Raw genomic sequence first — 12314 nt, forward strand, 5'->3', positions numbered from 1 at the left:
TAATCTACATTCAACAGTGAGATGGACTGCCAACTCCTGATGACAGCCATCTTCCTTTCTACTTGTGGATGAGGGTAATGTTGTCCTTCCCTGTGGAGTCTGACCTGCTGTCAGCCAGAAGCATAGTGTTGTACACTTCCAGCAGGCATGGTCCCTTTCAGTCCCACAGAGCTGAGTATAACTCAGCCGGTAAGCCCTCACACCTGGCAATTTTATCTGAGTGGAAGGAGTGGATGGAGCCAGTCAGATTCTCCCGGGTCAGTGGTTAGTCCAGACTCTCCCGTTTACTGCTTCTGGTTGAGGACAGGAAGTTCTGGGAGGCTGTGCTGTCCATGACCTCTCTGTCATAATGTCTGGCTGTCATAAGGCGGTGGCTGCGAATGGACCCAAGTGCAAGACACAGACACTGAAGTTCTAGGGACAGGAGTAGGATACAGGGCGATGGCAAGGACATGGACAGGAAAACGAGGAACCTGGAACAGGACTGGACAAAAGAGCTAGTAGCCCGGGCTTGGACTTCGAGCCAGAGACTGGACAAGCACCCAGTACCTGTGTCTTGCCTCTGGCTCAGACCCCAGAACTAGGCAAGGATGAGGCTAGGCTGGCAGGTAGGATGAGGCTGGAGTCTTCAGGCTTGAGGATAGGCAGGAGGCTGGAGTCTTCAGCCTAGAGGCTAGAGACTTGAGGCGAGGCTTGGCAGGAGGCTGGAAACTTGAGAATTGAGATGAGGCTGGGCTGGAGGCTGGAGAATTGAGCCTTGAGGCGAGGCTTGGCAGGAGGCTGGGGGCAGGAGACTTGAGGCAAGGTGAGGCTGGAGGATCGAGGCAGGAGACTAGAAGCTCCTACTGGGCAGGGCGCAGTACTCCTGGGCAGGGTGCGGATCTCCACCCGGCGGAGGCAAGTGACAGGAAGGGAGAGAACCAACCGCAGGTAATGGCAAGACGGCCTGGCTTACCCGGCAGAGGCAAAGGGCAGGAAGGGAGCTAGGTACAGGGTGGCTCCAGGACAAGACTGCAGGCGAGATGAGGCGAGGGTTACCAGCAAGACAATGCAAGGCTCCTGGCAAAGCAAGGCGAGACGAGAACTTCAGGCGAGGCGAGAGTTACCAACAAGACAAGGCAGGGCTTCAGGCGAGGAAACAGAAGGCAGGGGAAGGGATACAAGGAGTAAGGACAAGAACAATCCAGCAGCCACGCCTGGGTCTCTGAAGGTATTTATGCAGCCAGCCTCAACAAGCATCAGCTGCCTCAATTAGAGCTCAACAAGAACAGAAACAGGGTAGACAGGAAAACCTGGAGCAAGGGTCGATGGACCGGACCGTGAAGCAGAATACAGACTTCACGGAACGGACCATGATACTGGCATAGAAGGATCTGCAGATCCTCGACATGTCCATCTGTGAGGATGCTACTGAGACGCCCTCTTCCTTAGAGCTGAGGGTCGCAGGTAACCACTGTGAGCCTTTTAGAACAAGAAGTGTGAGCATTCCACATCCCGTTCCATGGTGTGGACCTGAGCAGGAGTTGCTCCAACTCTGTCTGGAGTTTGCGCAGTTCCCTCTGATCCTGTCTTGCTCTCTGAACCCCTTTGCAGACAAAGAACCTCTTCACCCGACCACTTAAACAAACCATGGGGACACCATTGTGACCTCCTGCAGTAGTTGTGGAGATGTAGTAGACCACACTCTTGTGGCAAAGTCACATCAGCCTTGACCTTGGCAACACACATCACACAGTTTTCTTCTCACTGTGCATGTCCAAAGAGCCTGTTTGTATCTCCATGCTTGAGATCTGGAACCACAGGTCTCATCCACTTGTCACTCAGTCTGAACTGTCATGCCCACAGCCTTGGTAAACTGCCTGAGGTTCTGCAGATGGTCCTCCAATGTGTGAGGTGATGTGGTGGTGTGTCTGGGCAGTGACTGGTCACTGTTCCTCCTCCAACATCCTGCTCCAGTTGACCCACATCCTCCATCTCTCTGAACTGGGGCGCGCCAGATGCTTGTCTGCTCCCGGATTCCAGGTGTGGGTGGGGGTCTACTGGCCTTTCTACAACTCCCGGTTTCCCAGCGCTGGTATGTATTGGACACTGTGCTGTTCACACTCTACTGGAGCTGGGTGCTTATGGCATCTGTCTGCCCCCAGTCTCCTGAGGCAGCGGTATTCAGCAAAATAATCCTTCCCCATCCCTTTACCTGTTGGCTCCCTTCCAATTTAACCTCTCCTGTTTGGCACTTCCTCTGCCTGTGTGATCGGTTTCGGTTGGGGCAGGGGGTGAGAGATTGAGGTGGTCACTCTTTCCTCAGTGTCAGTCTCATTTCAGTCCTGGCTGTGGCTCCAGTGCTGGTGGTGACACGTCAGCATTTTCTGGTCATTATTGGTGTCAACTGCCCCTTATTACCTGAGCGCAGGTGCCAGCGCATTTTGGAACCAATGTCAGCAAGATCACGGAGATGACTGGTGACTTCAGGAGGAGGAAACCAAAGGTCCATGAGCCAATCCTCAGAGGTGGAGAGGGTCAGCCACTTTAAATTCCTCGGTGTTATCATCTCAGAGAACCTGTCCGAGGCCCAGTGTGTAAGTGAAATTATGAAGAAAGCACGGCAGTGCCGTTACTTCCTTAGAAGTATGTGAAGATTCAGTGTGGCAAATAAAACTTTAACAAACTTCTATAGGTATGTGGTGGAGAGTACCTCATGTTCTCAATATTTATTTATCTCTCTCTCTCTTGCATTTGAAGAATTTGTTGTCTTTTGCACATGAATTATTTGTTTGTCCTGTTGGGTGACTCTGTTGTGTTTCTTGTATTCCCCTACTACGAAAAAAATTATTGAACTTTATCTTAAATATATTTACTGAGGTAGCCTCCACTGCTTCATTGGACAGAATTTCACAGATTTACTACACTCTGGGAAAAGCAGTTCCTCCTCATCTCCGTCCTAAATCTACTACCCTGAATAGGCTGTATCCCCTAGTCCTAGTCTCACCTACCAGTGGAAACAACTTTCATGCCTCTATCTTATCTATCCCTTTGATAATTTTATATGATTCTATAAGATCTCCTCTCATTCTTCTGAATTCCAGCGAGTACAGTCCCAGGCAACTCAATATCTCCTCACAGACTAACCCCTTCATATCTGGAATCAACCTGGTGAACCTCCTCTGCACCGCCTCCAAAGCAGTATATCCTTCCACAGGTAAGAACACCTGAACAACGCGCAGTACTCCAGGTGCAGCCTCACCGGTTCCCTGTACTGATCGCACATCTCCCTTCGGAGTAGAGTCTACATTGTCCTGGGGCTCCCTCTGCTGGTCACCGCTGGAACACCCGTGTCCTTTCCTTCCCCGACGCAAAGGCGCTGAGCCTCAAACTGTTGATCAGAGGCAGTGAACAAGTCTTGTTTGAGGAAATCAATAAACAAAGCCACAGCAACACACACTCACTGCTTTCTATAAGGAGTCTGTACCTTCACCCTGTGACAGCGTGGGTTTCCTCTGGGTGCTCCAGTATCCTCCCACAGTCCAAAGACGGACTGGTTGGTAGGCTAATTGGTCATTCTACATTGTCCTGCGACTGGGTGGGGATTAAACTGGGGTGTTGCTGGGCATCGCTGATCAAAGGGCCAGAAGGGCCTGTTCCATATCCTATCTCAATAAATTTAAAAATAAATAAAATAAAAACTGCTGGAGGAACTCTCAGCAGTCAGGCAGTATTGATGGAAATGGACAAATTATCCACGTTTTGGGCCAAGTCCCTTCTTCAGGACTGGTTGTTCACTTTCATAGATGCTGCCTGACCTGCTGAGTTCCTCCAGCATTTTGTGTTTTGCTCTGGATTTCCAGCATCTGCAGAATCTCTTTTGTTTAAAATAAAGCGGCAGACAGTGAAACTCTAAAATAGAAATGTTGTAAATACTAATCAGATGAAGAGTGTTTGACCTGAAACATAACTCTGTCCCGATCGCCTGAGCTGCCCCAGTCTCTCACTCACCAACAGGATTACACCAGTTCCCTGATCCCTGGGACACAAACACGATCCCAGCGGGGGTTCACTCTCACTGAGGGACACATTATCTCACTATCAGAGTGGCTTTACATCACCGAGATTACCTCCCATCACAAATACTCCATCAAACTGCCATCACTAGTGAATTCTCCCAACCGGCCTTCTCCCTCTTGCCCTGAATCAGCTTGTTAACCCTTCAATAGTTCCAACACATCACCAAAGGCTACACTTTCACACTCCATTCTCATGAAGCTTCACAGCAAGTGTCACAGACTCACTTCACCCTCTGCTGCTTCAGCACCCGACATTCACTGTAAATACCCCACATTGCAACCCAGTGCACGGGTCAGGGTTCTGGAGATTACGTTTCACTTTACTGAGGACTATTATTTTCTCATCACATTGGTTTCCTGACCAACAGACACTCCACCATTCGATCCCTCACAGCTCCCTCCAACAGCACTTGCTACTCATCACCCCTGGCCTCAGCATAGTCCAAGGTTCTGTATGTGAGGCACAAACTGTTTCATTGCCCGACAGAACTGACCTTATGACAGTGTGAAGGTCATTGACAGAGCAGCTAAAGATGGCCGGGTGCAGAAATCTGCAGACGCTGGAAACCCAAGCAATACACGCAATGCTCGATGGAATAACTCAGAAGGCCGGGCAGTATCTATGGAAACGAGCACATTCGACGTTTCATCGGGACTGGAGGGAAAAAAAAGATGAGGAGTCCGAGTAAGAAGTTGACAGTCCTGCCATGGTTCTACCAACATGTCAGCTTCGCAACCGGGGAGAGAAGATATCAGTCTTGATGAAGGGTCGCGGCCCGAGAAGTCGACTGGTTGCTCTTTTCCGTTGATACTGCCTGGCCTGCCGAGTTCCTCCAGCAGTTTGTGCTTATTACTTCGGTTTCCAGCATCTGCTGATTTTCTCTGTTTGTAATATGTTAGACATGTTTACACAAATGCTCCTGAAGGTCATATCCGGCCATCACCTCGCATACGCAAACCACAATCCCTTTTGCTAATCCCCGCATACAGAGCACTGGTGAGGAGTCAAACCCACTCACAGGGAGATCAGGACCTGGCCAGAAGGCGCTGCACAGTTGCTTCGAAAATACGGTCTGCAACATATCCAGGAATGCGGCTACCTACGATCATCACATCGGCATTGAATCTGCGGGATCGGTGACCGGCTGCACGGGAGAGTGCATTAAGGACTTTACCGGGATCAAACGGGTAATGCCAGGGCAAACCAGATACCATCTCTGACTGCGGAGGGAGGTTCGTGCACTGCTTGGGGATCGGGGCGCTGCCTTTAGATCGGGAGACTGGACAACATAATGTCAGCAAGACCCGTGATATCAGGAAGGCCAAAGTGTGAGTACGCAGAGAAAATCCATAGACACCGTTGTGACACCAGGGACAGGCGGAGCATGGGGCAAGGTATATAAACCATTACTGATTACAAGTCCACCCTGCGCTCAACGATAGATCATGAAGTGCTTTGAGTAGCTGGTAATGGATCGTATGAAATCCCACCTTTCAGCGACATTGGGCCCTTCCCAGTTCACCTACCACTCAAACTGGTTCACTGATGATGGCATTGCCGCAGCCCAGTCCGTCCTGTCCCACCTCGAAAGCGATGCCAGGATGCAGGGTTCTGAGTTGGATGATCAGCCATGATCATAATAAATGGCGGTGCAGGCTCGAAGGGCCGAATGGCCTACTCCTGCACCTATTTTCTAAGTTTCTATGTTGTTCATCGACGTCAGCTCGGCGCTGAACGAGATCATCCCTCAGAGACTGGTAGCTAGATTCAACACCCTTCTCTGTAATCGGGTCTTGGACAATAAGAGAGGGTTGGAAGAAACATCTCATCCAACTCAGAACCCTGTACCTGCCTTTTCTCCATACCCCCTGATTCCTTTAGCCACAAGGGTCATATCTAACTCCCTCTTAAATATAGCCAATGAACTGGCCTCAACTGTTTCCTGTGGCAAAGAATTCCACGGATTCACCACTCTCTGTGTGAAGAAGTTTTTCCTCATCTCGGTCCTAAAAGGCTTCCCCTATATCCTCAAACTGTGACCCCTCGTTCTGGACTTCCCCAACATCGGGAACAATCTTCCTGCATCTAGCCTGTCCAATCACTTTAGGATTTTATACGTTTCAATAAGATCCCCCCCAATCTTCAAAATTCCAGAGAGTGTAAGCCTAGTCGATACAGTCTTTCATCATATGAAATTCCTACCATCCCAGGAATCAATCTGGTGAACCTTCTTTGTACTCCCTCTATGGCAAGAGGGTCTGTCCTCAGATTAGGGGACCAAAACTGCACACAATACTCCAGGTGTGGTCTCACCAAGGCCTCGTTCAACTGCAGTAGTACCTCCCTGCTCCTGTAATCGAGTCCTCTTGCTATGAATGCCAGCATACCATTTGCCTTTTTCACCACCTGCTGTACCTGCATGCCCACTTTCAATGACTGGTGTACAATGACACCCAGGTCTCGTTGCACCTCCCCTTTTCCTAATCAGCCACCATTCAGATAATAATCTGTTTTCCTGTTCTTGCCACCAAAGTGGATAACCTCACATTTATCCACATTAAATTGCATCTGCCATGAATTTGCCCACTCACCTAACATGTCCAAGTCACCCTGTATCCTCTTAGCATCCTCCTCACAGCTAACACTGCTGCCCAGCTTCGTGTCATCCGCAAACTTGGAGATGCTGCATTTAATTCCCTCGTCTAAGTCATTAATATATATTGTAAACAACTGGGGTCCCAGCACTGAGCCTTGCGGTACCCCACTAGTCACTGCCCGCCATTCTGAAAAGGTCCCGCTTATTCCCATTCTTTGCTTCCTGTCTCCCAACCAATTCTCTACCCACATTAATACCATACCCCCAATACCCTGTGCTTTAAGTTTGCACAGTAATCTCCTGTGTCAAAAGCCTTTTGAAAATCCAAATATACCACATCCACTGGTTTTCCCCTATCCACTCTACTAGTTACATCCTCAAAAAGTTCTATGAGATTCGTCAGACATGATTTTCCTTTCACAAATCCATGCTGACTTTGTCCGATGATTTCACTGCTTTCCAAATGCGCTGTTATCACATCTTTGATAACTGACTCTAGCATTTTCCCCACCACCGATGTCAGGCTAACCAGTCTAATTCCCCGGTTTCTCTCTCACTCCTTTTTTAAAAAGCGGGGTTACATTAGCCACCCTCCAATCCTCAGGAACTAAGCCAGAATCTAAAGAGTTTTGAAAAATTATCACTAATGCATCCACTATTTCTTGGGCTACTTCCTTAACCACTCTGGGATGCAGACCATCTGGCCCTGGGGATTTATCTGCCTTTAATCCCTTCAATTTACCTAACACCACTTCCCTACTAACATGCATTTCCCTCCGTTCCTCCATCTCACTAGACCCTCGGTCCCCTACTATTTCCAGAAGATTATTTATGTCCTCCTTAGTGAAGACAGAACCAAAGTAGTTATTCAACTGGTCTGCCATGTCCTTGTTCCCCATGATCAATTCACCTGTTTCTGACTGTAAGGGACCTACATTTGTCTTTACCAGTCTTTTTCTTTTCACATATCTATAAAAGCTTTTACAGTCAGTTTTTATGTTCCCTGCCAGCTTTCTCTCAATCTTTTTTCCCTTTCCTAATTAAGCCCTTTGTCCTCCTCTGCTGGACTCGGAATTTCTCCCAGTCCTCAGGTGTGCCACTTTTTCTGGCTAATTTGTATGTTTCTTCTTTTGAATTGATACTATCCCTAATTTCCCTTGTCAGCCACGGGTGCACTACCTTCCCTGGTTTATTCTTTTGCCAAACTGGGATGAACAATTGTTGTAATTCATCCATGCGATCTTTGAATGCTTGCCATTGCATATCCACCGTCAACCCTTTAAGTATCATTTGCCAGTCTATCTTAGCTAATTCACGTCTCGTACCTTCAAAGTTACCCTTCTTTAAGTTCAGAACCTTTGTTTCTGAATTAACTATGTCACTCTCCATCTTAATGAAGAATTCCACCATATTATGGTCACTCTTACCCAACAGGCCTCGCATGACAAGATTGCTAATTAACCCTTCCTCATTGCTCAATACCCAGTCTAGAATGGCTGCTCTCTAGTTGGTTCCTGGACATGTTGTTTCAGAAAACCATCCCGCATACATTCCGAGAAATCCTCTTCCTCAGCACCCTTACTAATTTGGTTGACCCAGTCTATATGTAGATTGAAGTCACCCATTATAACTGCTGTTCCTTTATCACACGAATTTCTAATTTCCTGTTTAATGTCATCCCCAACATCACTACTACTGTTAGTTGGCCTGTACACAACTCCTACCAGCGTTTTCTGCCCCTTTGTGTTATGCAGCTCTACCCATATCGATTCCACATCCTCCCGGCTAATGTCCTTCCTTTCTATTACATTAATCTCCTCTCTAACCAGCAATGCTACCCCACCTCCTTTTCTTTCATGTCTGTCCCTCCTGAATATTGAATATCCCTGAATGTTGAGCTCCCATCCTTGGTCACCCTGGAGCCATGCCTCTGTGATCCCAACTATATCATATTCATTAATAACTATCTGCACATTCAATTCATCCACCTTGTTACGAATGCTCCTTGCATTGACACACAAAGCCTTCAGACTTGCTTTTACAACTCTCTTAGCCCTTATACAATTATGTTGAAAAGTGGCCCTTTTTGATTTTTGCCCTGGATTTGCCTGCCTGCCACTTTTACTTTTCACCTTACTATTTTATTGGTTCTTAAAGCGTTAAATGCAAAAACAGTTCTTAAAGAGATACAGTCAGATATAATTCTTAAAGCGATAACTTCGAAAGACCAACAGATTTACACATTCAATTGGGAGAGACTTCCCTGGAGAAGGATTTCTTCACCGACGCACCTTTCCTGCTGGTTCTGTCTGAAGGATTCACGATGCCGAAAATAAACAGTTTAAAACAACTGACCTTAAATTCTTTTAGAGAGCGCAAACCTTTTGCATGAACTCCTTGCTCTTTTTGGCAAGAGTTATCCATCAATGCAGGTTGCTACTCTGCCAACGAAGACTCAATACGGTCGATCCTTTGTTAAACTGCCAAATGATGCCAACTCCTCTCGATCCCTCGATCCTGTACTCCGATAAATTCTTCACTCTCCCTTCTACTGTTGGAATTGGGTAAATCAACACATCTGGCAAAAATGTCCAGTCCAATAGTATGGTATCTTGCAACAGGACACAACACTCTGTTCTAAAAATGAAAGTGCGTCACAAAAATAAACATGCAACAGAAACGGGGATACAGCACGTTCTACCTGGAAATTTACAAACTAAAAACCCTACTGCATCATCTGGGTTGACCCTTTTTAGTCATGGTGCATGTCATCATGTGACCTCACATCAGCAGAAAAATCACATCAGGTGACCTCCAAAAGGCCATTACATCATTCTCAGAAAAAAAACCAGATCTCCTGGAGCATGTAACACTTCTCGCCAAAATAAATAAATAAATACACACATAAATTTTTGGTCTCTTGAAGAACAAAATTTTAACAATTTATACCAAAAAAATACAAAGGTACAAAATTTACAAAATACACAATATATACAAACTTGTCTTTCAGCCCTTTACAAACTAATGTACAGTAGGAGTGTTACAAATGTGAAAACATCACCCCAAAACAAAAACAAATTTTCATTGTACATTTAACATCTAGACAAACAATCAGCGATCACATTATCTTTACCCTAATACGAGTGATCAAAATGTTGTACACCTGTAACATTAAACTCCAATTTCGTAATCTTCTGTTTTTGTTTTTCGTCTTACTCAAAACCACTAATGGATTGTGATCAGTATAAACTGTGAGTGGTTTCTGAGTAGAACCAACATACACTTCAAGATGTTGCAAAGCTAAAACAAGAGATAACAATTCAATACTGTGACAGGAATCCGTAGGAATCCATCCTGGACACACTTAACAAACTCTACCCCGTCTAAACCATTGGAACGAATTAGGTGCCAATCAACATTAGGGAAGTTAAAGTCACCCATGATAACAACCCTGTTATTTTTGCACCTTTCCAAAATCTGCCTCCCAATCTGCTCCTCGGTATCTCTGCTGCTACCAGGGGGCCTATCGAATACTTCCAATAAAGTAATTGCTCCCTTCCTGTTCCTGACTTCCACCCATACTGACTCAAAAGAGGATCCTGCTACATTACCCACCCTTTCTGTAGCTGTGATAGTATCCCTGACCAGTAATGCCATCCCTCCTCCCCTTTCCCCCCTCTCTATCCCTTTTAAAGCACTGTAATCCAGGAATATTGAGAATCCATTCCTGCCCTGATGCCAGCCAAGTCTCTGTAATGACTACTACATCATAATTCCATGTATGTATCCAAGCTCTCAGTTCATCACCTTTGTTCCTGATGTTTCTTGCATTGAAGTGCACGCACTTTAGCCCTTCTACCTTACTACCTTTACACCCTTTATTCTGTTTCTCTTTCCTCAAAGCCTCTTTAGATGCTAGATCTGGCTTTACTTCATGCACTATACTTGCAGTTCCCGCATGACCTTTATCCTCTTCCACCTCACTATCTGCTCTAACACTCTGGTTCCCCTACCCCTGTAAATCGAGTTTAAACCCCCCCCCCGGAGCAGCACTAGCAAACCTTCCCACAAGGATGTTAGTCCCCCTTCAGTTCAGGTGCAACCCGTCCCTTCGGAACAGGAATTGAGGAAAAACTTTTTCACCCAAAGCGTGGTGAATATATGGAATGCTCCGCCCCAGAAGGCTGTGGAGGCCAAGTCTCTGGATGCTTTCAAGAAAGAGATGCATAGAGTTCTTAAAGATAGCGGAATCAAAGGTTATGGGGATAAGGCAGGAACTGGATACCGATAGTGGATGATCAGCCATGATCACAGTGAATGGCGGTGCTGGCTCCAAGGGCTGAATGGCCTACTCCTGCACCTATTGTCTATAGGTCCCACCTTCCCTGGAACAAGGCCCAATTGTCCAGAAACATGAAGCCCTCCCTCCTGCACCAACTCCTTAGCCACGTATTCAGCTGCATTATCTTCCTATTTCTAGCCTCACTAGCACGTGGCATGGGTAGCAATCCTGAGATTGCAACCCTGGAGGTCTTGTCCTTCAACTTCGCACCTAAATCCCTCAATTCTCTTTGCAGGACCTCCTCCTTCTTCCTATCCACATCATTGATCCCTACATGGACCACGACATCTGGCTGCTCACCCTCCCTCTTGAGAATACTGAGAACTCGATCCGAGATATCGCGGACTCTGGCACCAGGGAGGCAACAGGCTATCCAGGATTCTCGATCTGTTCCAAAGAACCTCTTATCTTTCCCCCTAACTATTGAATCCCCTATCACTACTGCTCTCCTCTTTACCCTCCTTCCCTTCTGAGCTGAGGGTCCAGGCAATAAAAGAGAACTGAGAATCCTCATAACCTAATCTAATCTCAGTGCCAGAGATGCAACCACTGCAACTTGTCCCTGGTAGGTCGTCCCCATCAACAGTATCCAAAACAATGTACTTATTATTAGTGGGAACAGCCACAGGGGTGCTCTGCTCATTCTGTCTATTGCCCTTCCCTCTCCTGACAGTCACCCAGCTGCCTGTCTCCTGACTCTTAGAGGTGACTATCTCCCTGTAACTCCTGTCTATTTCTGCCTCTGCCTCACAAATGATCCGAAGTTCACCCAGCTCCAGCTCCAGTTCCCCAACTCGGGTTTGTCAGGAGCTGCAGCTGGATGCACCTTTTACAGGTGTAGTCATCAGGGATGATTGTGCTCGCCCTGACTTCCCACATCCTGCAAACGGAGCACTCGACTGCCCTAACTGCTGCCTCCATTACCTACTCCTAATGTGAAAAAACATATAGCCTAAGACACAATTTTATACAAGACTTTAAAAAAATATTTTCCTACTAAGTGACATGATCACGCTCAAATATAATCTAGCACATTAAACCTGTGCTTGTTTTTTTTGCTGCACAAATTCTCAATTCTGAGATAAATTAGGATGAACACATGGATTTCACATGCAAACACGAGGAATTCTGCAGATGCTGGAAATTCAAGCAACACACATCAAAGTTGCTGGTGAATGCAGCAGGCCAGGCAGCATCTATAGGAAGAGGTACAGTCGATGTTTCAGGCCAAGACCATTCATCTCGGCCTGAAACATCGACTGTACCTCTTCCTATAGATCCTGCCTGGCCTGCTGCGTTCACCAGCAACTTTGATGT

Source organism: Mobula hypostoma, chromosome 5 (assembly GCF_963921235.1).
Source record: "Mobula hypostoma chromosome 5, sMobHyp1.1, whole genome shotgun sequence".
Classification (NCBI taxonomy): Eukaryota; Metazoa; Chordata; class Chondrichthyes; order Myliobatiformes; family Myliobatidae; genus Mobula; species Mobula hypostoma.